Source organism: Bactrocera neohumeralis, chromosome 5 (assembly GCF_024586455.1).
Source record: "Bactrocera neohumeralis isolate Rockhampton chromosome 5, APGP_CSIRO_Bneo_wtdbg2-racon-allhic-juicebox.fasta_v2, whole genome shotgun sequence".
Taxonomy (NCBI): domain Eukaryota; kingdom Metazoa; phylum Arthropoda; class Insecta; order Diptera; family Tephritidae; genus Bactrocera; species Bactrocera neohumeralis.
This window is the reverse complement of record NC_065922.1, coordinates 45,792,235-45,816,461: the sequence shown is the minus strand read 5'-3', so window position 1 is coordinate 45,816,461 and position 24,227 is coordinate 45,792,235. Positions and strand designations below refer to the sequence as shown.

The window sequence follows — 24,227 nt, the reverse complement described above, 5'->3', positions numbered from 1 at the left end:
GTTTTGCCACTAGCGGACCAATATGATGACCATAAGAACTCATAGTTAACTATTTGCTTTTTAATTATGTTCGCCTAAGACTTTTATACCAGTTGTGTGTTCGATTGGCCTCAATTAAGATTAGCGATTATACCATACTAGTATTTTTCAAAATACTTAATTTCCAACCTGGGAAAATAGTATTTTTGCTCTCAACATATTTTTCAAATATACAGTTATTCTATTAATCATTAATTCTCTTGTGTTTTCGAAAGGACAAATTCTGTGCGAGTTCTGCCGCAAATGTATTTCTTATGTAAACCAATATTTCAGTATCGACTTACATATATTTAAAAATATGTATAGGTGCTTATGACATTTAAATGTTTTTTTGTTTTTGTAGTTCAAGTATCCTTATAGGGTCAACTAATAGCTAAGCATACATTTAACTACTCGCAGTTGAAAAATTTGTCAAGTGATCTCCATTTGCATAAAGAGCGTGAAATTGTGCTCAAGTACTTGAGATAATGTGCACTTGTTCAGAATGTTTAGTTCTTGATTTGTGGCAGTTTGAAACATTAAGATAGAGCACTGGAAGGGAGGAGCCATACTCATTATTTGGCCTGTGCAGACATGAAAGATGACCACTTACAACTACATGATTTAGATGGTAACAGAAAGTTGTCGTATTAGATTAACCTGGCACATGAGTTTTTCACTACAAAACGGAAAATCTAAAAAGTTATTAAAATAGAAATGCTTTACTTGGTTATTTTATGTTGATGTCTTACGAAGGGTTTTGTAGAATATAGTATTCTGAAAGTTTCAATAGTGATCTGGAATTTAAAACAGAAAATAATTGTAAGTAATTACCTGAGAACATAAAAAATAAGAAATACACCTATAAAGTCTTCCGGTACTTTACATACGTTGTGAAATTAATTAAATCCAACTTTGTCTAGATCACAAATATCATAAGCTTGACTTAGACGCTGAGATACGTACTACTAAAAGCCAAAAATGTTAGACTTTGTTCATAATTTTAAAATTCTTAATTTGTTCTTCAAAATCTATCTCGTCCCTCTCAAAGTAATATCTCTTGGCCCCAATACACTTGGTTGAAAATTTGGCGAAGAACTCACGAAGAATGAAGCAGTATGCGATGGTTCAAAACGTGCTTCGAAATCCAAGAGTTGTCGGTTCGCGCAAACGACGCACAAAACTCAAATAGCATTCTTTGTTGACAGTTTGGCTGGTCAGAAGGAATTCGGAATGCACGACACTTCGATAATCAATACAACCTTGATTTTTGACCTGCTTTGACGTGGTTTTTTCGGCTTTGGCTCAGCTTTGCCACGATATTCGATCGATTGATCGTCTGTTTCCGGGTAGTAAGCATAGATCCAAGACTCATCTTCATTAATAATACGTTTCATGACATTCATTGCAGTTGGAAAGCATATTTTCATTGGCGTTACCGTGACGCCGTTTTTCGAAAAAATTTAATGATTTTGGAACAATTGTGCTTTCACTTTTATTAAGACCGAATGATCTTTAAAATGGTTTTTAGTGACTCTCCCGATATTCCAACGATGCAAGTAAGATCTCTGACTGTTAATCGTCAATTTCTATATTTAATTGATCAGTTGATGTCCTGGACGTGGTGCGTCCTCAACGTGTTCTCTACCAATTAAAAACACTTTCTCGCGACAAACAATTCCCACCGAAGGCCTTTTCCAACATTCTGAACGTTTCAACACCAGAAATTTGATTCAGCGCACAAAAATTAAAGGAACTTATTTGTAGAATAATTTCACTCATTGTAAAAATCGCCGAATGCACTTTATGTACTTCAGAAAGACAAGCGCACCACGAGAGATTTGTTTGAATGAACTTTTGGCTTTGAAAGTAAGTTCCTTCAAAGGTTAAGATAGACGTGAACCAACAAGCTTTAAGAGTGTTCTTCAACTGTAGGTTATTACATATGTACCTGTATGAGGATTTCTAGACTTTAAACTCAATCAAATTATCACTAAGGCTTCGTGATAATCTAATGAAATCATGAACTTTCATAATCATCTCGACGGAGCTATGTATCATCTCATGTAGAACGTAAAAATTATTTCTCACTCGTAGATAACTCATACTCAATTGTTGGTCAACACTGCTCCTGACGATTCTACGAGTATTCGGGATAAAGAGAGATAAATTAGGAAAAATTAACTTGAGACTCGTAACATTGATCAAACCAAGCTCTTAAACTTAGTACACTCTAAAACTACTATACAATATTTTGAGTTATGAGCAGTCTTAACAGAAGGGTGGAAATTTGATACCAACACACATATAAATAAATTGCAATTCTGCGAAGGATAAGCGCATAACTATCTACCATATATTATTTTTTTTATTTCTGCCAATGCCTCTACCACTTCTCTCTCTGCTCCGCATTGGTAGTTGAAGAACGGTATATTTATTTTGTAAATATTATGCCATAATTTTATATATTTTCTGCGCGAAGAGTACGCACGCTTATATTTATTACAATTTCGGTTGAAGCCTTTGAAATCTTCTAAGATTACACGACGCTTCCAGCGAACTACTCGGCTACGCAACTGGAAATGGGTAAAAGGAAACACTATCCATTTGTTGAATGAATATGACACAAATGTTGAATGTTTTCTTAGTCGCACAACAACAACAACACAGATACTAAGCAATGGCATAGTGTAACAACAACCACAGAGGCGAGTGTAGAAGAAAGTTGTGGCAAAAGCAAACAACTAAAATTTTCAATTAAAGCAATTCCGCTGGCAACTTGTGTGGTTTTTTCCCACAAAACTTCACGGTATTACAATTTTTTTAGTATTTCTTTAAAAACAAAGCTATGGTATATTAATTTTTCACAGTTTTTGCCACCAGCAGCGTGAGTCCATGCCGGGCGCCATGCATTCGTTACGCATCTCGCTTCTTTCAAGCCATTGCGTAATTCGTTGCATGCTGTGGCACTGGTAAATAATAGATAATGATGACCAGATCTAGCAGATCGCCAGGAAATAATAAACAAAAGTCGCATTAGACTCGGCTGCTAGCGCTACCGCGGCAGACTTTAAGTAAATGCTTGCAATTAATCAGCATTTTGATTGAGTCGTAAGATAAATATAATTACAGAAAAGTAATATGGGAAAGACCTCTAAATACAAAAAAAAAAAAAACAAGAAAAAACGTTAACTTCGGCTGCACCGAAGCTAATATACCCTTCACAGGTGCATTTCTTTTAGTAACTGGTTTATATGGAAGCTATATGCTATAGTAGTCCGATCAGAACAATTTTTTCGGAGATTATAGTATTACCTTAAGCAGTAATCCATGTCAAATTTCGTGAAGATATCAAGTCAAATGCGAAAGTTTTCCATACAAGCCTTTGATTCCGATCGTTCGGTTTGTATGGCAGCTATATGCTATAGTAAGCCGATCTGAACAATTTTTTCGGAGATTACATTGTTGCCTTAGAAAATAATCTCTACCAAATTTCGTGAATATAACTTGTCCAATGCAAAAGTTTTCATACAAGAATTTTTTTCCGATCGGTCAGTTTGTATGGGAGCTATATGTTATAGAGGTCCGATATTGGCAGTTCCGACAAATGAGCAGCTTCTTGAAGAGAAAATGACGTTTGCAAAATTTCAAAACAATATCTTCAAAACTGAGGGACTAGTTCGTATATATACAGACGGATGGACGGACGGGACAGAGAGACAGACAGATGGACATGGCTAAATCGACTCAGCTCAACATACTGATCATTTATATATATACTTTATAGGGTCTCCGACGCTTCCTTCTGGGTGTTACAAACTTCGTGACAAACTTAATATACCCTGTTCAGGGTATAAATACATACATACATATATACCAATATAATTATATACATATACAACATAATATATATATTTTATTAAAAATACTTTATTTACAATTTATTTCGCGCATAATTTTTTTAAAAATAGTTTGCGGCGTTTTACGGTATTGCAAGCAATGAAAACTGTTGCTTTGAAAATTAAAAAAAAAAAACACAAACAAAAACAAACAAGTAAATAATAAAAAACTCAACACCTGTCGTCATGCTGAACATTTTGTTGTTATTCGCATTTTTCATCAGCTTTTATCGCGCTCGCATCTCACTGTGCTTTTTCGTCATATTAAAGTTTGCTGTATTTTTATCTATGGATATTTTTTAATTTTTGAAAAATAAACAAAACAACGGGTTTTTTAGTCAAGAAAAACCTCAGCATGAATTAATCAAATTAAATGCAATCTGACAAATGCTGACCAACACAAGTGCTTACGTACATATTTATGTTTGCAAATATTTATGAGTGTTGTTAAAGCGACCCAGTAGGAAAAATTGGGATGTATAAACAGTGTACGGAGATGAGGATGAGATGAGGAACAAGTTATCTTTCTAAGTTTGACATGGGAATAAGTCAACAATCATCGGAATAGAGGAAAAAAACGAGCCGAAATAAAAAAAAAAAAAATCACTCCGAAGCCGCTCAAATATCAAGTTGATGCTCAATGTCTTTTTCGATACTTGTAGTTTGGTGGATCATGAATTTGTTCCAGAGGGACAAACGGTCAATAAGAAGTTTCATTTGGCCGTATTGAGGAGTTTTCTTCAGAATATCCATCGAAAACGGCCGGAATTGTGAAAGAAAAATGTATGGATTTTACACGATGATAATGCAAAATTGCATCGAGTTACGAATGTCACTGAATTTAAAACCAAAAACGCAGTGAATACCACCGATCAACCACCGTATTCACTAGATTTGGCTCCGTGTGATTTTTTTCTTGTTCCCCAACCTGAAATTGGCACTTCGTGGAACCTGTTTCCAATCTATCTACGAGCCATGATGAAGGCCATCCCAAAAAATGCTTATGGAAGTGTTTCGAGAACTGGAAAAATCTTTGGCTTAAGTATATTACATCGTTTGGGGATTACTTTGAAGACGATAAAATAAATATTGTAGAATAATTAAATATTTTGCGTTTTATTTACAATTTCCGAGTATATGTAATATTCAAGCCAAAATTTCCCAGAAGGTGTACTACTAGATTAAACATTCAGGAATTCAAAATGCCTAGAAACAGTTATGAGTAGTCTGTTACTAGAATAACTAGATTTTCGTCATACCCACATCATTTCACAACTTTTTTGAGGGTACCGGAAAATATAAAGCTCAACAAGAATTGGTCTTTTTAACACCTGTTATTTGATTTATGCTCAGTTTGATTTGCCATTTCATAATTAACAGACTTACTCCGAAACAACGTTTGCAAATGGTACAAATTTATGAATATATATAAATATAAAATAATGACTTGAGTAACCATGGATCGGTTTCGCACCACGTTTACTCTAGTGGATAATGCATTTTCTCAGCGACGCCTTACAGTGCTAACCGAAGACGCCATTGCTGCTGTGGGGCAAAGTATTGAAGAAGAACCGATTGAATCTGTCCACCATCATGCGCAACAATTGAAGAAGTGTCTATCTACTTTAAAGAAGATTTTGCGTTCTTATAAAACCAATTCGCGTAGAGGACCGGAAACACGGCTTCAAACATCGAGCGAGTTAACAAAGCGGAATTATATTTTGTGGGGTTATGTGAAGCCGAGCCGAGGGACGCCTTGGAAAAGAATATTTAGCACCTTAATACTGACATACGTCCGCAATAGCTGCAAAAAGTGGTCCATAATTAGGCATATGGCTGAAAGTCACTCGAGCCAGCCTCGACGGCCACTTGCCCGAAATAATTTTTAAAACGCCTATCTTTATAAAAGAAGCTAAATTCTTAACCATAACAGTAAATTATATGCAATAAAAATTATAAATGTCTAAAATACACACACTTTAATCAATAAAAAGATTTTTAATGTGGCTGAGTTTCTAGTTCTAATTTAGGACTTATTAAAGACCACGCTTAATGTAACAGCAGAAAAAAGAACAATTTTGGGAATTATATGTATATACATATATTATACATATTTTAAGAATATACACCGAAGTTGTCAATAAAAAAAATTAATGATAAGGACGGCCGGAACCCCATGGATGAAACCTTAAATAAAAATGTATAATAAAAGATATTATCCGTACAATGATCGAAAAAGTTGACTTTTACTCAAAATTTTGGTCATTTGTGGTCTAACAAAATTCGGTTTTTTAACAGATCGAAAAACTGGTATGCCATATAGTACACAAAAAGTTTGAAGTGATTGAATCAAATGTCAACGAGTTTCACACTAGTTGTGCCCCACAAGTACGGAGTTTGAAAACACATACTATAAGTTCCTACAGGTAGTTGATTTTAACACCTCAATAAATGTTTATCGATCGCAATCAGCATTGCACAGCGAACTTCAAGCAAATAAAAGTTAAAAAGCAGTGAAACCTGAAATCAAAAGACCTTCAACACTCAACATAAATACCATAACAGCTCAAAAACATCGCAAAAAATAACGAAAATAAACCTAAAAAGAAATTAAAATAAATTTATGATTTATATTCTTCTTCCTGCGGATACTGGATTAGTCATGCCATGTCGATACCTCTACAAGACATATTTTATATAGTCGAGGCATTTGAAACACCTTTGACTGCAAGTTATCTCAAAAAGCTACCGATGCAATTAAGAGTTTGAAAATGTATTTGCATGAAGAATGGAACCGTAATTGTTGAAAATTATCGAGTGCATTACCTTACAATACTGGGTTCCGTCAAATAAATGTCTATATTATCAAATAACTATTTATATACTGAGATAACAGTTAGTCCAACCAAATTATGGTACGATAGATGTGATACGATGTCTTTTTAAAGGCTCTTTGCTAATAACTTAATACTCAAATGCGCGAAATTCCTTAAAACCGGTTAAAGGTTATTTGTTCAATATTGGATTTGTTTTGTGACTTTTTTTCAAACGAAGAAGGGGTTTGGTAAGTGTTTATAGGTTTTCTAGATATTTGGTTCAGCTTCTCTCGCCATTTGCTTACTTTTTCTGCCAAGTCACTACCAGTAGTTTTAGGTTTTGGTTTGGACTACAATTTAGACTCGCAACTTTTCGAATGATATCGCGCACACAAGCGCTCGAAAGTTACGACCTCTCATACATATAAGTTATTTATTTGAACTTATCGACATCACAATCACATCACCAGCTGTGAATCGTCTTTGTCTTTGAGCTCAAGCCATTGTGAGCTTTAACTTTTGTTTCTAAGTTTCGCGTTCTGTTCGCCGCGGTGTTTGTTGGTTCATTTGTTGCTTCCTTGCGTCACACTAGGTGGGCGTTGCCAATGAATACAATTTTATCTTTTCGCAATCTTCAATCCCTATATATTTGTTATTGTTTAAATTATGGTGAAGGAAGCCGCAAAGCGGAGATTAAGTTCGTAAATGTAGGAAAGGGTGTGAAATTTGCGGGATTCGCTCAATCAAATTGACAACCAGCTGAGTTTAAATTGTATAAATAAAGCCGATAAAAGCATGTTTATTTATAAGTATGTATTTACGTATTTTTATGAAGCGGCGTGCTTTATACCAAAGTCGATTTTGAAATTTATCACTTTTATGGCACTTCAAGATAAAATAATTAATTGACTTTGGGCTGTTAAGTGCATTCGCATGCGAAATAAAGTAATACAAATTTATTTTCAAATGAATTTTAGTTTTTTGGAGTACCTTTGAAGAGTCCTTGAGGGTTTCGGTTAGGCTTTTAAATTGAAATTTCGGTAGTCGGCAAGTTTTGGAAGTTCGAGTGGTTACTGGCGCCTGTATGAGAATAAATGCAGCAACAGCAATTTAAAAACATTAACAGTAAAGCATGAAGAAAGTATAAAAATAAATAGCTATAAATATGTATATAGCAGTTATTACTTAGAATTTATTTTAATTTAAGGTAAATGAATTCAAACGTCCATACTGCCGTCAACGAATGACGTCAAGATCGAAAACTCGAAGGTTAGTTATTTCTTTGCTTCCAAATAATTCACTTAAAATTGCTGCTAAATTTCGCGATGCTTTTATTTTTCTATAAGATCTTAAGTATTTTTTTCGCAATATGAAGTTAATGCACTGTAATGCTTGAAAACGCGAGAATCTATCGCTATACTGAGGTATAATAATTACACTAGTTTAGAATAATTGTTCGACTGTGATGTTAGAGGTTCTTCCTTGCTAATTTTGGGGTGCATAAACGGAAAATGATAGTAAAAATTTCCTAACACGTAGGTTTTTTTGTGTTGTAGTCAAGGGATGTAGAGGTCAAACCACCACCATTCACTAAAATGACAAAAATAGATGTACGTTATGGAACATTTTTGAACTGAAATAGAAATACACCTCCCACAGACCTCTTAGCACATCAGCCTTAAATTTTTCCTTCAGATTCATTGAGCAGTGCTATTATTCTATAACAGCTTGAAAATAAATTACATGCTTAATAAAATTTATAAATATCACGTATTGTTCTGATCACTTCTTGAAATGTTATTTTAAAGATCGCAAGTTAGAGTTTCTTAACTAAATAGTTTAAACTCTCGACCGATTTAAAGCCTTGTCTTAAAATGAACAGCCTTAAAAGTACTTTTAAATATCAAAATTGTTAAAGATATTAAAACTTTTTAGTTTCCTAGCCTATATTCCAGTATACATTTTTTAGGAAATTCTTTACAACAAAAGAAAACTTTACATCCCGAATCTGCACTAATGGTGGTGAAAAAGTGCCATAAGCTCAATCAAGCCTGGGGTGAGAACACAGATATTTATACAAAGGTATTAAGAAAATTTTTCCTGAGTATGTGGATGGAACTTTAATGTAAGGAATGGAATTAAAATATCTAGAAGCCTCTACAAAGGAATCTGAGTACTTGGGTGATATTGTTCTCCACCAAAATGTCTGCGCCAAACAATTGTGTTGGATCTAATTGACAGTGCACCAAGATGAGAATAATGACGACACCAATTAATTAAAAATCCGACATTTAACGTTAACGAACTTCGTTGACATTCACACTCTATGCCAAATGCTTACATAACAAATATTCAATACATATATGCACTCACATACACACGTCAAAATATACATAAAAAATCATAAAAATTGTCTTTTTTAGAATGTCACACTAAGTGCGCGCCTTAAATATTGTCAAGGAAATTTTAGACGAGTCGAGCATTCGTTTGATATACTCACAAAATAGGACAATTCGTTTTTTAAAATAAGTTTCATACATACACATATATATATGTATACATGCATACATACATATGTACTTATTTTATAAAGTCCGACTCTTACCTGTATATTAATGAATGAATAAAATGTAATTTATCCACGGCTTTGCACATCAATACTTATTCATAAACATCGAGAACCGAACAATCGTCCTTTTTCAATAAAACTTTTCACACGCATGCACAAATTTACATTCACTTTCAACATTTTAACTAACTTCATCACTATTTTATTATAAATTGGCAACACATTTTATTATTTTCATTTATTTATATCATTTTGCCAAATATTGCAATTATCAATTTCTATCACGTTTGTTATTATTAATTTCTTGCAGACAGCGAACTGATGCGTAATACAACCGATGACCGCACGAGAAAAATGAATTGAACACGAGCTGACTTGCATTGAGTAGGTGTGATGTTTGTTATTGTTAGAAATTCGGCATGCATAGGCATGCATGCATTCAGTTAGTATGGAATTTCGGCTTTTTGTTGTGCAAACAGTGCACTCACCTTCGTGTTTGTAAAATAAACATAATGTGAGTGACATAGCGAGCGAAGGAGTAAAGTACTCGCGCATGAATTACGGTAGTTTTGATATTTCTTTTAAGTAACGCATTATTTTTTAATGTGTAATAAATTAAAATAGATTATATGATGCGATGAAAATATTTCAATGTAAAAATGTTATTTATAACTTTTTCGGAAAATAAATCAAATGTATGTATTATATTTTTAAATCATAGTATGCACAGTTGAAGTAGTTGAAAAAAATTAAATCTTTAAAAATTAATAAAAAAAAAATAAAAATTTGCAACAACACTTTCCACAACATATCAAAAACGAATCAAAGTTTGACAAATGATATTCATAAACAAAATATATACATACATATGTACATATGTATGTATAACAAAATTTGTTCACAAAGTATCCCAAATCTTGTATTTCTTAAGAAAGGGTTTATTTATCTATGAATATCTGTTTTTTCCCCTTTCAAAGTAATCACCTGTATGTATGTAAGTATATTGAACTTCCTCGTGGTGCAAAAGCCTATGCAATTATAGAAAACTGTCCGCAAAACCTTCACATTCTACCTGACTTGGCTCGCTTGGCTCATACGGCAGCTTCTATTGGAATAATTGAGCTTTGATTTCCGCGTTATAACCATAAACCCTCTCTGGCGGAGATTTGAGTCGTCGAGGATTCCTGAGCAAGGTCAACGCGATGGTGTTTTTGTAGAAAGTGATCCATTTTGGCATAAGCATTCAACACGAATAAGAACGGGTCCAAGCAAACAGTTTTCAAAAATTAAGTAACCGTTCAAAATGGCCGACATACATACATACTTATGTACATATGTAAGAGCTACGAGTACCAATATAATGCAACAAAACAATCCAAAATCCAATACACGTAGACCGCGAAAATTTAAAATTCGCGATATTTTTTGTAAATCCTCGTATAAAGTGTATATATGTATGTACATATGTGCGAACAAGGAAGCAGTTGTCAACAAATCCCCTATCCAAGGAAGTCGGCATAAAGCAGATTAAAATCCAAAATACTTTACTTTGCTTTGCTTTTATTACCATCATTAGTTGCCTCCCCCAATTGATTGCACACATGCAATTACATATATCAACACACATATGTATGTATCTTTAGTAGATATGCATACATACATACATATATCTGTCGGGACCACCAACTTTCCATTTCTAATTCATATGCACCCCCTTTGGCGACTTTTACATTTTTTACGATCCTTCCAAGTACCCACATACAGGCATGCCTACACATGTTTATATGTACATATGTATGTATATCTATGTGCAATATGCACATGCGCATTTATTTATAACTCTCCTAACACATGAGGCGTGGCTGCTTGACATGCGCCCACAATTACTCTACAGAAATTTGACTTTTCCGGTTTTTACTCTGCGACAAACTCGATATTCGCCGCTACAAGCTGCCAGCGACTTTCCCTCAAACCGGCTTCTGCAACCGGCGGTATCTCTTAAGTAGACATAATTTTTCATAAAACATAAAATCTAGTCCCTTAAGCATTGTTTTTATAGAACTTTATTTTCTAAGTCTTGCATGTATGTTTGTATATGTATGTATACATACACATGTATAGGTTGAAAATTTGTTTGCCTCCACACGGTCGCTACTCCAAATGGCACACTTTAATGACCATCGTGTGGGTATAAAATAAAATTCAAAACAGCTACTCCTGCACCAAACACATACATACATGTATGAACATGTGTGTGCCCACCAAATGAAACGTACACCTTTATGAATGGTTTTCACCGCCCGTAACATGTTGACATTTGAAATTTTACGATCTGCTATTACTTCTGGTTTTTGCGACTGCCTCACATTCTCGCCGCTTTTATTACTCTTTTTACGTACACTTTACTTGCCTACATACATACATATGTTTGTTTATTTTTACTTTCTGTTGATTTTTATATTTCTGCCCAAAATTACCTAAAAGCAGCTCTCTAATTTTAGTGTAATTTGAGGTTGCATTTATTGGCCAGCGCAATTATTGGGCGGGCATTTCAAACAGGAGGTCCTTAAAAATAACGTGGTATGTTTTGAAGCGCAAACATAAGTAATTTACTTGTATCCGCGGGGGATTGAATTCATCTCCAGAGTAAATAAATACAAACATTAAATGTTTGCGTCCATACTCGGCTCTTTAAAAGAAAATAGTCAAAATTTCTAAAGAGTTAGACTGTTAAGGTGTTATAAGAGGCCTTACGTAATAGATTGGGCTAAATATAAACAAGAGGCCAGAGAGTATGACGGGCCTTTTTATAAACTTTTGGTAATTTTTATTAACCGCAGAGAGTATTGGTTTTACTGCTTCCCTCTCTTTCGTTTTTTCGCAAGGTCGACCTGTTTCGTTTTGATTATGTGCTCCGCATAAATAACGGCGGCTATTATTTCTCAGAAATAGTGGATATAATATTTGTATTGCATTTGGATTATAACTGATAACATACCAACTGATCAAATTTTACTCTGACAGAAAAAATATATCTTCACATATTTCAATACAAATCTTTATTCTTCTTCTTCTTTATTGGCGTAGACACCGCTTATGCCGCTGTAGCCGAGTTTACAACAGCGCACGAGTCATTCTTCGTTTTGGGCCGTTTGGCTCCAATTGGAGATTCAAAGTATCGCCAAAGTTCCCTTTTCATTTGCTTCCCCCGGCGGGTACTGAGTCGAATACTCCCGAGAAGAATCTATTCGTTGAACTATATCAATATCATCGTATATCTCGTACCTCTCATTGTTCCATCGACTGCGATATTCACCGTTGACAATACACAAAGGACCATAAATCTTCCGGAGAACCTTTCTTTCGAAAACATTTAGAATTTGGTCTTTGTTCGTTGAGAGAGAACTCTACTTCTCAATTGCCTACTGAGTCTTGCCTGTTGGTAAAAATTTCGATTTCGATGCTGAAATTGTTGTTTGTGTTAATGCTGGTTCCAACATAGACGAAATTATCCACGATTTCGAAGTTATGACTATCAACAGTGACGTGGGAGCCAAGTCGTGAGTGTGTTGCTGTTTGTTTGATGACAGAAGATTCTTCGTTTTGCCATCGTTCACTACCAGACCTATTTGATTCTTTGTCCAACCTGGAGAAAGCAAAACTAGCGGCGCTCTTGTTGTATTATTGTAGAAGATTTTACCTTTCAGCCATACAGCTCGAGTTATTTTCTCCAGCAATAGATTGAAGAAGTTGCAAGATAGGGAGTCGACTTGTCTCAAACCTCGTTTAATATCGAACGGCTCGTAGAGGCCCGATCATAACGGAGCTTTTGGTGTTGCTCAACGTCAGTTTACACAGCCGGATTGGCTTTGTGGATACTAAACTCAGACATAGCGGCAGTTCCTTTTCGTGCTGTCGAACGCGGCTTTTGAATCGAGGTAGTGGGTGTCAATCCTTCGTTCGCCGGTCATTTCCTAAATTTGGCGCATGGTGAAAATATGGTCGATTGTAGATTTTCCAAGTATAAAACTACACTGATAAGGACCAATCAGTTTGCTTAGGGTGGTCGACAGTCCTTCACACAGTACGCTCGATAGAACCTTATATGCGATGTTGAGGAGGCTTATCTCACGGCAGTTGGCGCAGAAAGTGGGGTCTCTCTTTCTGTGGATTAGCCAGAACACAATTAAACTACGTGTTTTAATAGCTCGGCCGGCAATCCATGGGCCTACGCCGCTTTTTTCTTCGTCAGAATTGCTATTCGAACTTCTTCATTGTCTGGCAATGAAACGTCTGCTCCATTATCATGCTTTCACTGCCATCCGACTGGAGAAGTATTTCCTCTATAATTTCAGTATGCTCTGGGCATCAGTCACTAGATAATCTCGGGGTGTTCTTAAAACCATCTGCTAGTCACCGCATCTTTTCGTAAAATTTTCCTTATTACCGCCTTTCAAAAAAAGGCTCCTGATCCAATAAAAGCATGCCAACGCTGGAGTGTGTTCGTGGCAAAGAATGCTTACTCCCGAAAAATACGCATCCATGGTTCCGTTTACGGAAACATAAATTTTCAGTCCGAGTTAAACGCACCTATCACAAATTTGTTGAGGCGGCTTATGTCTACTTCGGTTAGAGATAATAACAATTCATATGTATTTACATTCTTTCAAGATCTAACTTGAAGGAGACGTCTATCACAGTACTTTAGTAAAATAACTGTCATTTGTTAGACTATACAAACTCGGGTATGTTCATCCATCAGTCCTTTTTATTGCCTTCATACCCGTCATTTGCAAAATGCCTGCGGAGAGCTAAGATATCTTCTTCTATTTATTCATAAAAGGAACGGACATACTCTTACGTAAATACAACAATACATATGCACCTTTAATTACACTTCCTATTCGTGCGTGCTCTTATATGACTTAGTAAATACATTTGCGGCACAAGAAGTATAATTAAAAACCGCAGGAAATGTTCAAAGGGACACAGTAGACGTAACCGCAACCACATCCCTATCCACATAGCTGGCAAAGATTTCTGACTTTCAGTTACCGTAATATGTAAGCGCCACATTAAAGTAAAATATTGTAATGCACTGATACCTTTGCGTCTGGCTATGACAGACCTACCCAAATAGAGGTATACATACATACATATATACATATATGTCTAGTGCATATGTATGCGCGTTAACCCATCAGCAGCAGTGACACCTAAATTTTCATTGCGCAACATTAATGAAATTACCTTCTTTGACTTCTGTCTGTATGTATTTGCATGCATATGTACATATATGTATTACACATATATGGTATACATATGTACCTGTACGTACACACCATACATATGTACAAATGCATATTTGCTTGCCGCATATTAGCTTACTGCTGTGGTGAACCAATGCTCTCGAAGTGCAAGAATATTTGAACCTACATATATGCATACATACATATGTATGTACACATATGCATGAAGTACAAATGTATGTAGAAGATATTACAGTGTATTTGGAAAATTTTCGAATATCACAAGTAAAATTGGCAAATATTTCTGGAAGATTTCTGTGATAATAGGGTAACATAGTTTTAATCTTGTCTTTATAATTTATGGGTTTAGAGACTTTTCAATAAGTTGCTTAAAATATAATATGATAGAAATATTAACTGAAAGTTTGAAGTAAATCCGACAAATACTTTTGAGTTATTCGATAATTAGCAAAGAGTTCTCCTATTCTTTTATAATGAAAAAACTGTTGCATCTGATCGAAAGATTTTTTTTACACATTTGCAACATGTTGCTACAGAGTATAATAGTTTCGTGCACCTAACGGTGACACAACCACCTAAAAATAATAACGTTAGATATGATGTAATATGTATATGTTTATAAATGATCAGGACGATGAGACGAGTGAAAATTCGAGTGATTGTCTGTCCATCAGTCCGCCTGTGCAAGCGATAATTTGAGTAAAAATTTAGATAATTTATTTTTTTTTATTTATTCCCGGAACGGTAATCTTCAAAGATATCGTCATTTTTCCGGACTATATGCACGATTCGATTAGCCGCTAAACATCCTTTGGGACCACGCCCAAGCAAGACTTGACGCACAGTACGCCTACGTACTAAGCCCTAAACTCCGTGGTTATTGCTTGTATTCGGCATACCTTCTCACTCTATTCTCCATAGTTCTTGCATAGCTATAGCTACACACGCTCTCACTATGTCCCAGATCACCTTCGATTGGAACATGTAAGCAGGGGAGGATCCAATATATTTATGATGGAAATAATGCATAATTTTTAACTTTTGAACTGCGGAGAGTGTAATAGCTTCGTTCACCTAACGGTTATACATCCATCATAAGTCATATTGTGCGAAGAGAATGACTTTGAGTTGCAAGTACAAAATTTTATAGTTGCCGCCCTCCCAAAATTATACTCTTTATCCGCGCCTGCATGTAAGGCACGATATTCTCGGATCGATAATTTATCAAGTCTTGATCTTGAAATCTGTCTTTTCATTACTTTGGGTAGGAAAAGAAGATATGTAAAGCTTTTTCTGCATTGCTGCTGCAGAAGGCGCAATTTGTTTTGTCATCGGGTCTGTATTTGTTAAGATATTATCTACAACAACCATGCCCTGTTAAAAACTGCGTAGAATAGAAATCAGTTTCGCCATGTTTCTTTTCTACCCATGCTTGTTCGCTTCTAATAAGTCTGTGCTTCGTTCCATCGTTTCTGCCATTGGTTTAGGCTCCTTTCTTGTTTTATCAAAAACTCGCTTAATTTCGTGGCCATTATGTCTGGTGGCATAAGACCTAGCCGCCTGATGTGATACAGTTCGGTGGGCACATTCATCCCTCATTGCACATGGTCGGATAATTGACTGCACACTTTTTGAGCAGGTTTTCTGTTGCAGCGCTGACCCCCAAATAGGTGCAGCGTACATAAGTATGGACTGACTTACTTTGGCCTAAAGGGGTCGACTACTCTGGTTCGGTTCACAAATGTTAGCCATTATCTCCGCTTTTTCGCTGCCTTTGACTAGATGCGATCCAATTATATGTACCGCCTTGGACAATGGGAAGCGCAGCATTCCATCATATAACATATTCCACAAATTCTCCGCATATTCCGCCGGATTCTTAACAACCAATGTGATTACCGCACAATACTCCTTCGAGCCATACCTCCATCTGGTTCCTTATATTGCTTCAATTGCGACATCAGTAAGTTTCTTAACTGCGTCAATTGTTGACCTGCGTAATCCATATTGATTATCGGCCAGTCCCGGTAGTCGTTTTTCGAGATGTACGCTTATTATTCGCTCCAGTATTTTCCCCACCGTGTCTAGCATGCATAGTGGTCGGTTCGATTTGGATTCTCCTGGTGGTTTGTTTGGTTTTTGTAGATTTTGGAAATATGCCCTCTCGTAGGCACTTTGCGAACAGTTTTGTGAACGGGTGAGTATTGTATTTAACAGCGATATTTAGGGTTTTGTTGTTGGCGAACCACTCTACTGTTTCCACAACCTCTTTGTAGGTGACTGGTGAAGTAATTGTTCCAGTTTCTTCTAAGTGATATACTTGAAACGGTTGCGCTGGAAGGAAGGTTTCTACTGCAAATTTTAGTAGCGTGCGAGAGGTAGGAGCTTGTCCTTTATGTCTTCGGGATTTTGTCATCACTGTCTTGTAAGCGGCAGACGCTTCTTAAATGATTTCAACATGAATCGCAACTATATTATGTTGAAGACTTCTTGTTGTATTGATAATGATATTATTACTGTCGCAGGAAATTAGATATCACACACTCATATATTAGTGAATATCTAAAGAGAAAATCGTCATATCTGTCTTACAACTTGCCATTAAACGGTACTAGGAAACACTATCTCATTCATATTATGGTGTATGAAATCCTACGCTACTAAGAAGATTGCCTCGGCAATACTTACCAATTTTCCCAAAAACTGTAAACCAATCGAAGATCTGCATATCCAGCCTAATTCTTAACGCCATGTCGGATTTTTGTTTTCAGCTACTGTATTCTCAGATTAGATAATATACTATATGCTAGGTAAGTATGTTTTTACGAATTTCTTACATATGAATATATATGTATGTAGAAACATATCTTATACGTCCCTTATAGCCGAACCCGCTAAAAGGAGAAAATTAAATTACTTCTGATACTCAGCGAAATAAATGAAAAAGTTGAAAATTTTTAAATTGAAAATTATTACACTCGCACAGCAGGAGTCAGCAGTGTCAGCGACAAAGCACATGCGACAACTTGCTGATGCATACTTCCGTCTTCAATTAGGCTAAACGCATAGCGCGCATTACTTAGAATTACATAAGTACATGCATAAGGGCTACATATGTATGTACACTCAGTCCTTTTTTTACGCGATTATTGGTTCTGCCACTAATCGCGTAAAAATGGTTAGTTTTCCAATATTAACTGACGAATTGGTTCCGAATATAAAAAATATCGCGTATAACAAAATATACGCGCAAAAAAATATTCAAAAACAATACAATAAGTTTCAAATTTCAGACTTATGATTTATTCATTCATAACAAAATAAAAAATACAAAACAAAAACCATATATAAAAGAGAACAAAATAGAAAATAGGTAGATTTATTGAAAACACCGTTGAATGCTGTTTAATCACTGTCATTATCCGTAGTGGAAATTATTCTTAGCCGCTTATTTTGATGGCCGGCACTGATATCACTAGAATTTGTACCAGAATCAATAGTAAGAACTATGGATTGATGTTCTGATTGACTTAGCATCTCCGACTGAGTTTGCACCATAAATTCAGTTAATTTTGTTTGAATGCTTCTTTTTGGACCCAATAAATTCCGATGTAGTTCTTTATATCTTAACATGCAGAGACTCAATTCTTTTTGAAAAATTCGTGCACGTTCGGCATCAGTATCATTTGCTACAAAATAATTTTCCAATTCTGCTGCAAGCTTAAGACCTTATTATAGTTAGGCCTTTAGTCTTTTAACGAAATTCCCGAAACTGTATACCCATACACTCACACACGCATACCAATATCCACACACTATTAGGGTGCGCCGACATATTCAAAAATTATTACGCTTAAAAATATGTAAACAAGCAAAAAACGAAAAAAAGCAATCACGTTAAAGTGAAAAATTAGCGTAAAAAAAAGGAATTTGCGCTGCAAAAATAACCGCGTTAAAGTGAAATAGCGTAAAAAGAGATCGCGTAAAAAAAGGACTGAGTGTATATATAAATATTCACATGTAACACTAGCGAAACAATTGCAAGCAGAATACAGACTATGACAGAAAAATCTGAGATTTGGAATGAACAAAATGTATACATATAGTACATATGTACATTAGAGCGGTTTGATTTTTCTATAAAATCGCGTATGCGGCAATCTTCCGAAAAATTTTGTCAAAGAGAATATGGGTGTCAAACCGATTTCGAGCCTGCGAGTTTTAAAGAGAATTTTAAAAAATCTGAATAATCAGTTTTATGGGAAATATGTGATATGGTTGTCAAACGGGCCGATTCCCACAAATGATCGATAGAATATTAAAATGCTATTACGTATTAAATTTCATTCGGATAACTCTAAAACTGACGAACAAGGTTCTATAATCTCTAACAAACTTCGCCTTAAAAATCACTGTCACGAAACTGGTTTTAGAGCAGTAATGTCTTAAGAAAAGCTGTGCAGAACGATCCGTTGACGATTTTTCCGTTGTGATTCAGAATGATCCGTAAACCATTTCCCGCATACGCGATTTTTCATTTTTTCCCCCGTCAAAACGACCCGTTCTTATGTACATACATACATATAATAGGTTGTCAAAAAAGTCTTGCGGTATTTTCGCTAGTTGGCGCTGAAAGCGCGTAGTTTTAGTTTTATTCGTCGCATCGGGTCATGCTATACCTTTTTGGAAAGCTCATTTCACGCGCCAACACGTGTTTGATTGATTGTCGTTTCTTTTAAGTCGTTCGAGAGTTATAGCGTCGCAAACATGAAGCAAAATAAAGAGAAAATACGGCACATTTTACAGTACTACTACGATAAAGGCAAAAATGCATCTCAAGCCGCCAATAACATTTGTGCAGTTTATGGACCCGATACAGTTTCCATTTCCACCGCACAATAATGGTTTCAACGTTTTCGTTCTGGTGTAGAGGTGGTCGAAGATGCGCCACGCTCCGGAAGGCCTGTCGTCGAAAATTACGATAAAATCGCTGAATTGGTCGAAAGAGACCGGCATAGTAGCAGCCGTAGCATCGGTCAAGAGCTGGGCATGAGTCATCAAAAATTCATTTCAATTTCAATAAAAATAAAAATACCGCAAGACTTTTTTGACAACCCATTATGTTAATGAATGCCCTACTGTATCGATGTAAATGGATTTGCGGGTATAAATGCTCATGTCTACACGTACATATATGTATTTATGTGGTGCTGGCTTATCAATTGTATAGAAGGCAGCCAACCCATGAAATTAATCAACTAAATATAGAGTATCCTGCAGTGATAATTAGGCCAACACCCAATACCAATACCTTTATTGGCACATATTACCAAAATTAATTGAAAAGATGTTAGATTTCAGGAAAACCCATATGTAGGTAATCAAAGGTTCTATTTACTATGCTGCTAGACTAATCTACAAATCTCAGTCAAGTAAAGTAGAAAGTTCTGCTTCCACTGGAATTTCATTGGTCTCAACCCTTGAGAAAAAAACAATAATAACTGCTTTCCTTGGTCCACATTCATTTGGTAGTATAATATACTAAATTTGTATGACATGTCAGAACACTGTACTTTGAACTGCAACGGGCTGCCTCTTGTTGTCTCCTATTGAACATCAACACAATGAAACCTGCATGCTCCCAGTTAAGGAGCATAATGAACTCCTCTCCAAGCAGTTTCTGCTGGGGTGCTTTCGCAGAAATCCTGAGTGCATCAATAGGTCATTCCTCAACCACGTCGACGATATAGGTAAAACCATACACCGACCAGAACTCGGACGCAACAAACTTCAGACATGCACTGACCGCCAATCACAGTGTAGCGATAAACACCTTCACCGACTCCCTCTCAGTGAATGGCTTTCTTGGAATCAAGCTGCCTCGAGAATCCAGACTGACCCTTGTGCAGTTTCGTTCTGTATACTGTAGCAGGTTAAACTCCTACTTATCCAGAATCGACCCGACATATGTGGTTAGACGTATACGGTGATTAGATTACCGTTACAATAAAAACGGTAGAGTTTTCTTCGACTAAAAATCCTTTTCTATTACTAAATAAATTATGTGAGTATGAGATGTTCATAGGCGATTAGTGGGTTGTTTCAATAGAGAGACTGGTAAATCGGTTCACCGCAAGGCCACTGCAACTACACACTTTCTTGAGATCATTTTTGTATGCTATGAATCCAAAATATCAATTATACTATTTTTCGCTCTAGATCAAATAGAATATCTAAATCAGCAATTTGCGCTGATGCATCTCGACTCAAGTCCCTGTGGACTATTAAGAACAGTATTAAAGGAATGTCCAACTTATTCCAGTGTGAGAACGCTTCAAAATTAGCCTTTTTTATAAAATTTTCCATTATGTCCAGATTGAACAAAATAATAATTTGTGGGCATTTAAATTGAAACACCCAACATTTAGTATGAATAAAAATTACTAAAAGCGTTTTTTTATTATGTGAGAAACTATTTAAATCTTTTTAAAGTATATTAGAACAACTGACTTTTGACCTTTGCATACCCAATAAAAGGGCTTAAGCTTGATAATGATTGAGAAAATCAATAAATGTTTTTAATCATTTTCCATTGAAAATAATACTATGATGCTTTAGGTTACACAAATTTATTTAATTTTCATTGCTTTACATTTTTTATAAGTGGTCTTAAACGAGAGAACGAGAAGAGTTGGACATCTCTTTATCTCTGATTAAAAATATCTAGAAGATATGATGAATAATAAAATACGAAACACGATGGGTAATTAATATCTTTCAAATTAGTGGCGTTCGAAAGATATGCATTGGAAAATCAGAGAGAGAAGTAGGAGAACAAGGAGAAGAAAAAGAAAATAAAACAAGAAATAAAGTTAATCTCGGTTGCACCAAAATTATAATATCCCCACAAATACAAACGATATCAGACAATAATTTGATTTAGATCGGTCAGGCAGCTACATCCTATAATATTCCGATCTGAACAATTGTTTCGAAGATTCTACCGTTGTCTTGAACAATAAACCATGCCGAATTTCGTAAAGTTATTTTGTCAACCAAAATACCATACAATTATGGGATTTTTGTCGAACCATTTTTTCAGAGATTGTAACGTTGCTTTAAACAATAATTCGAGCCAAATTTCGTGAAGATATCCTGTCGTTAAGTTTGTATGGGAACTACATCCTATAGTGGTCCGATATCGTCTCCTTAGAGCAAAGGAGACGTGTGCAAAATGAGGCGGACGGACAGACTGACATACATGGCTCGTCACGCAAATGTACATATACTTGTACATATATTATTGGGTCCCCGATGTTTTTTTCTGGGTAAATTCGTCGCAAGCTTAATGTACCCAGGGGTATAGTACCCTTTTGCAGCACTAACAAAGTGCAGTATTTTCAAATAAGAAATTACTAATTAAAATGGTTAAAAAGAGTGCCTAAAGAAGCCTTCATTCAATGAAGTTTTGCGACTCACGAAGAGCAGAGAAATCAAAAGGACACCAACGAAACCATGAAAAACTCATTTGCAGTCAGCTGCGGAGGAAAAAATGAATCAATTATGACGCGTAAAAACACTGGACCATTTACACAACTGGAATGAAAGGAAAATGTAAAGGAAATGCCTAAAGTGCGAATGCAAGTGAAACGAGGAAATGATAACTAAACAAGAGTGAAGACAATTCGAAGCAACGGGTATTTGATGAGCAAGTGCGACCCCGTTGATGAAATGCGTATACCTTTAGGACAACTGTCACTTCATTAACGCATTTAAAAACAAAGGGACGTTGAGTAACTATTGAGTTGAAGGAACTGAGTAAAAATATCACAGGCTTATTGAGACAGGACAAAAACCGCTGTACCTATTGCCTAGGGATTGTATAATTTAACGACAATGGATTCTATCAAACAGCAATTAATTTGACCGCAACAACAACAACTGCGAAGCGTATTGTAATAAAACTTGAAGTGAAAGAAAATAAATAAAATTTTAATAGAAATAAAGCACAAGGTAATAAAAAAAACGCACATAAATAAACATGACGCATAAGAATACTACGACGGCATGCAGCAGATTAAACGGTACGGCTACGTTCATTAATATAGTAGCGTTTAGTTGTTTTGCTGTCTTGAATAGAAGTTTAGCGAGTTTACAGCATCCTAATTGATGTCTTCGTTGCGCCTTTGGACAGTTAACTAATTGAATTCCACACAAGAGATATAGATCTTATAATACCTTTATATCAGTGGTTTGTTCGATTCGCCCTCTCATATAGTCGTATCAAACACTAGTAATGTAATATAGATAGCCACAGAGTGAGGTTGGTAAACATGTTTGCCGAATCTGGAAGTATCGCAAGAACACCGTACAATCTAGATCCGTATGTTCGTGTTTAAGCAACAATAGCGGTTGTTGGATCGTCAATCAGACAAATGCAAAGTTATTGGCGCAACTTGGAGTTAGCAGACGATCATTTCATCAGATAGTTCATGTTGACTTAAACCTGTTTCCGTACAAAGTTCAAAAAACAAGCCGGTTAAACCTGCAACATTTGCCTATTCGCCGGGAACTTTGCCATAAAATGACTGAAATGTCCGAAGAAGACAATAACTTGATAAATTGCCTGTTTATGTCTGATAGGGCTCATATTGGTCTAAATGAAAATATAAACAAATCAAATTGTCGTGTATGGGATAAATTTATAAATAACCCACGAGACGGAACCTCACCCAGAACCAGTCAGTGTGTGGTGCGCAGTTTCATCGAGGTGTATTGCCATGTCAGACTTTTTTGAAGAAAACCGTGTAACAGTATTTTTAATGAGTTTTTTTTCCCCCAAAACTGCGCCAAAGATGTATCTCTTTCAATAACGTTTGCTTTCAGCAAGATTAGTGAAAAAAAAATATTATCAAGAAACTTCACTTTTCGCTGGCTCCCAAGGTCATCCGACCTGATTCCACCAGATCTTTTTATAGGATTATGTCAAGCAAGTGGTGTATAAAGCAAAACCCAGAAATCTGGGAATATTAGCGAGTTGCAGTCAACTAGTCGAAGCATTCGTTTAGTTCACCCATAAAACCACCAATACACTTCATAAAACCTCTCTACAACTTTCAAATTTTCTAAACCACAAATTTAAAACACAACTAAAACGAAGTGTAGCTATTTACATGACGAAAACTGTATGCACATATATTATGGAGTTTACAAATGACACTGTGAAATCCCATGGGCCCAAGAGACACTGTAACTACAAACGGTGGAAGGCAGATGCACAACACCTGAAGCTTCGCATTGTCGCTGAAACCAAGAATGAAAATGTCAATGTAAACAAAAAATACACGGTGAGGAAGTGGATTATTGGATATACCTATAAACGCTAACGTTGTCTGAAAACGTTTATGGTAAGGTGATGAAGAGGCAATGCTGCACGGAAGCAACAAAATTGTCCACAACATTTTTGTGTCAATATTAACAATAGCATTGTTGAATACACAAAAACAACAACTGTACATATTGTTATTGTTATCAACGTGTTGTTCGATGCATCACTCAACGTTTGAGGCTATAAGTAAATATAAATTAATAAAGACAACAGAAAAAGCCGGTGAGCCGACTGCAATAAAAGGAGGATAGTCTTCAAATAAATAAA

The 24,227-nt window shown here is 35.7% G+C and overlaps 1 protein-coding gene across 1 annotated transcript in view; it reads left to right on the top strand.

Annotated features, from left to right (window-relative positions):
* LOC126758939 (irregular chiasm C-roughest protein) overlaps positions 1 to 24,227 on the top strand; it is a 724,984-nt gene that overhangs the window by 587,061 nt on the left and 113,696 nt on the right. Inside the window, exon 4 of the mRNA XM_050473423.1 lies at positions 9,613 to 9,744. The gene's annotated coding sequence lies outside the window, so the exon portion shown is untranslated. The remainder of the gene's footprint in view (positions 1 to 9,612; positions 9,745 to 24,227) is intronic.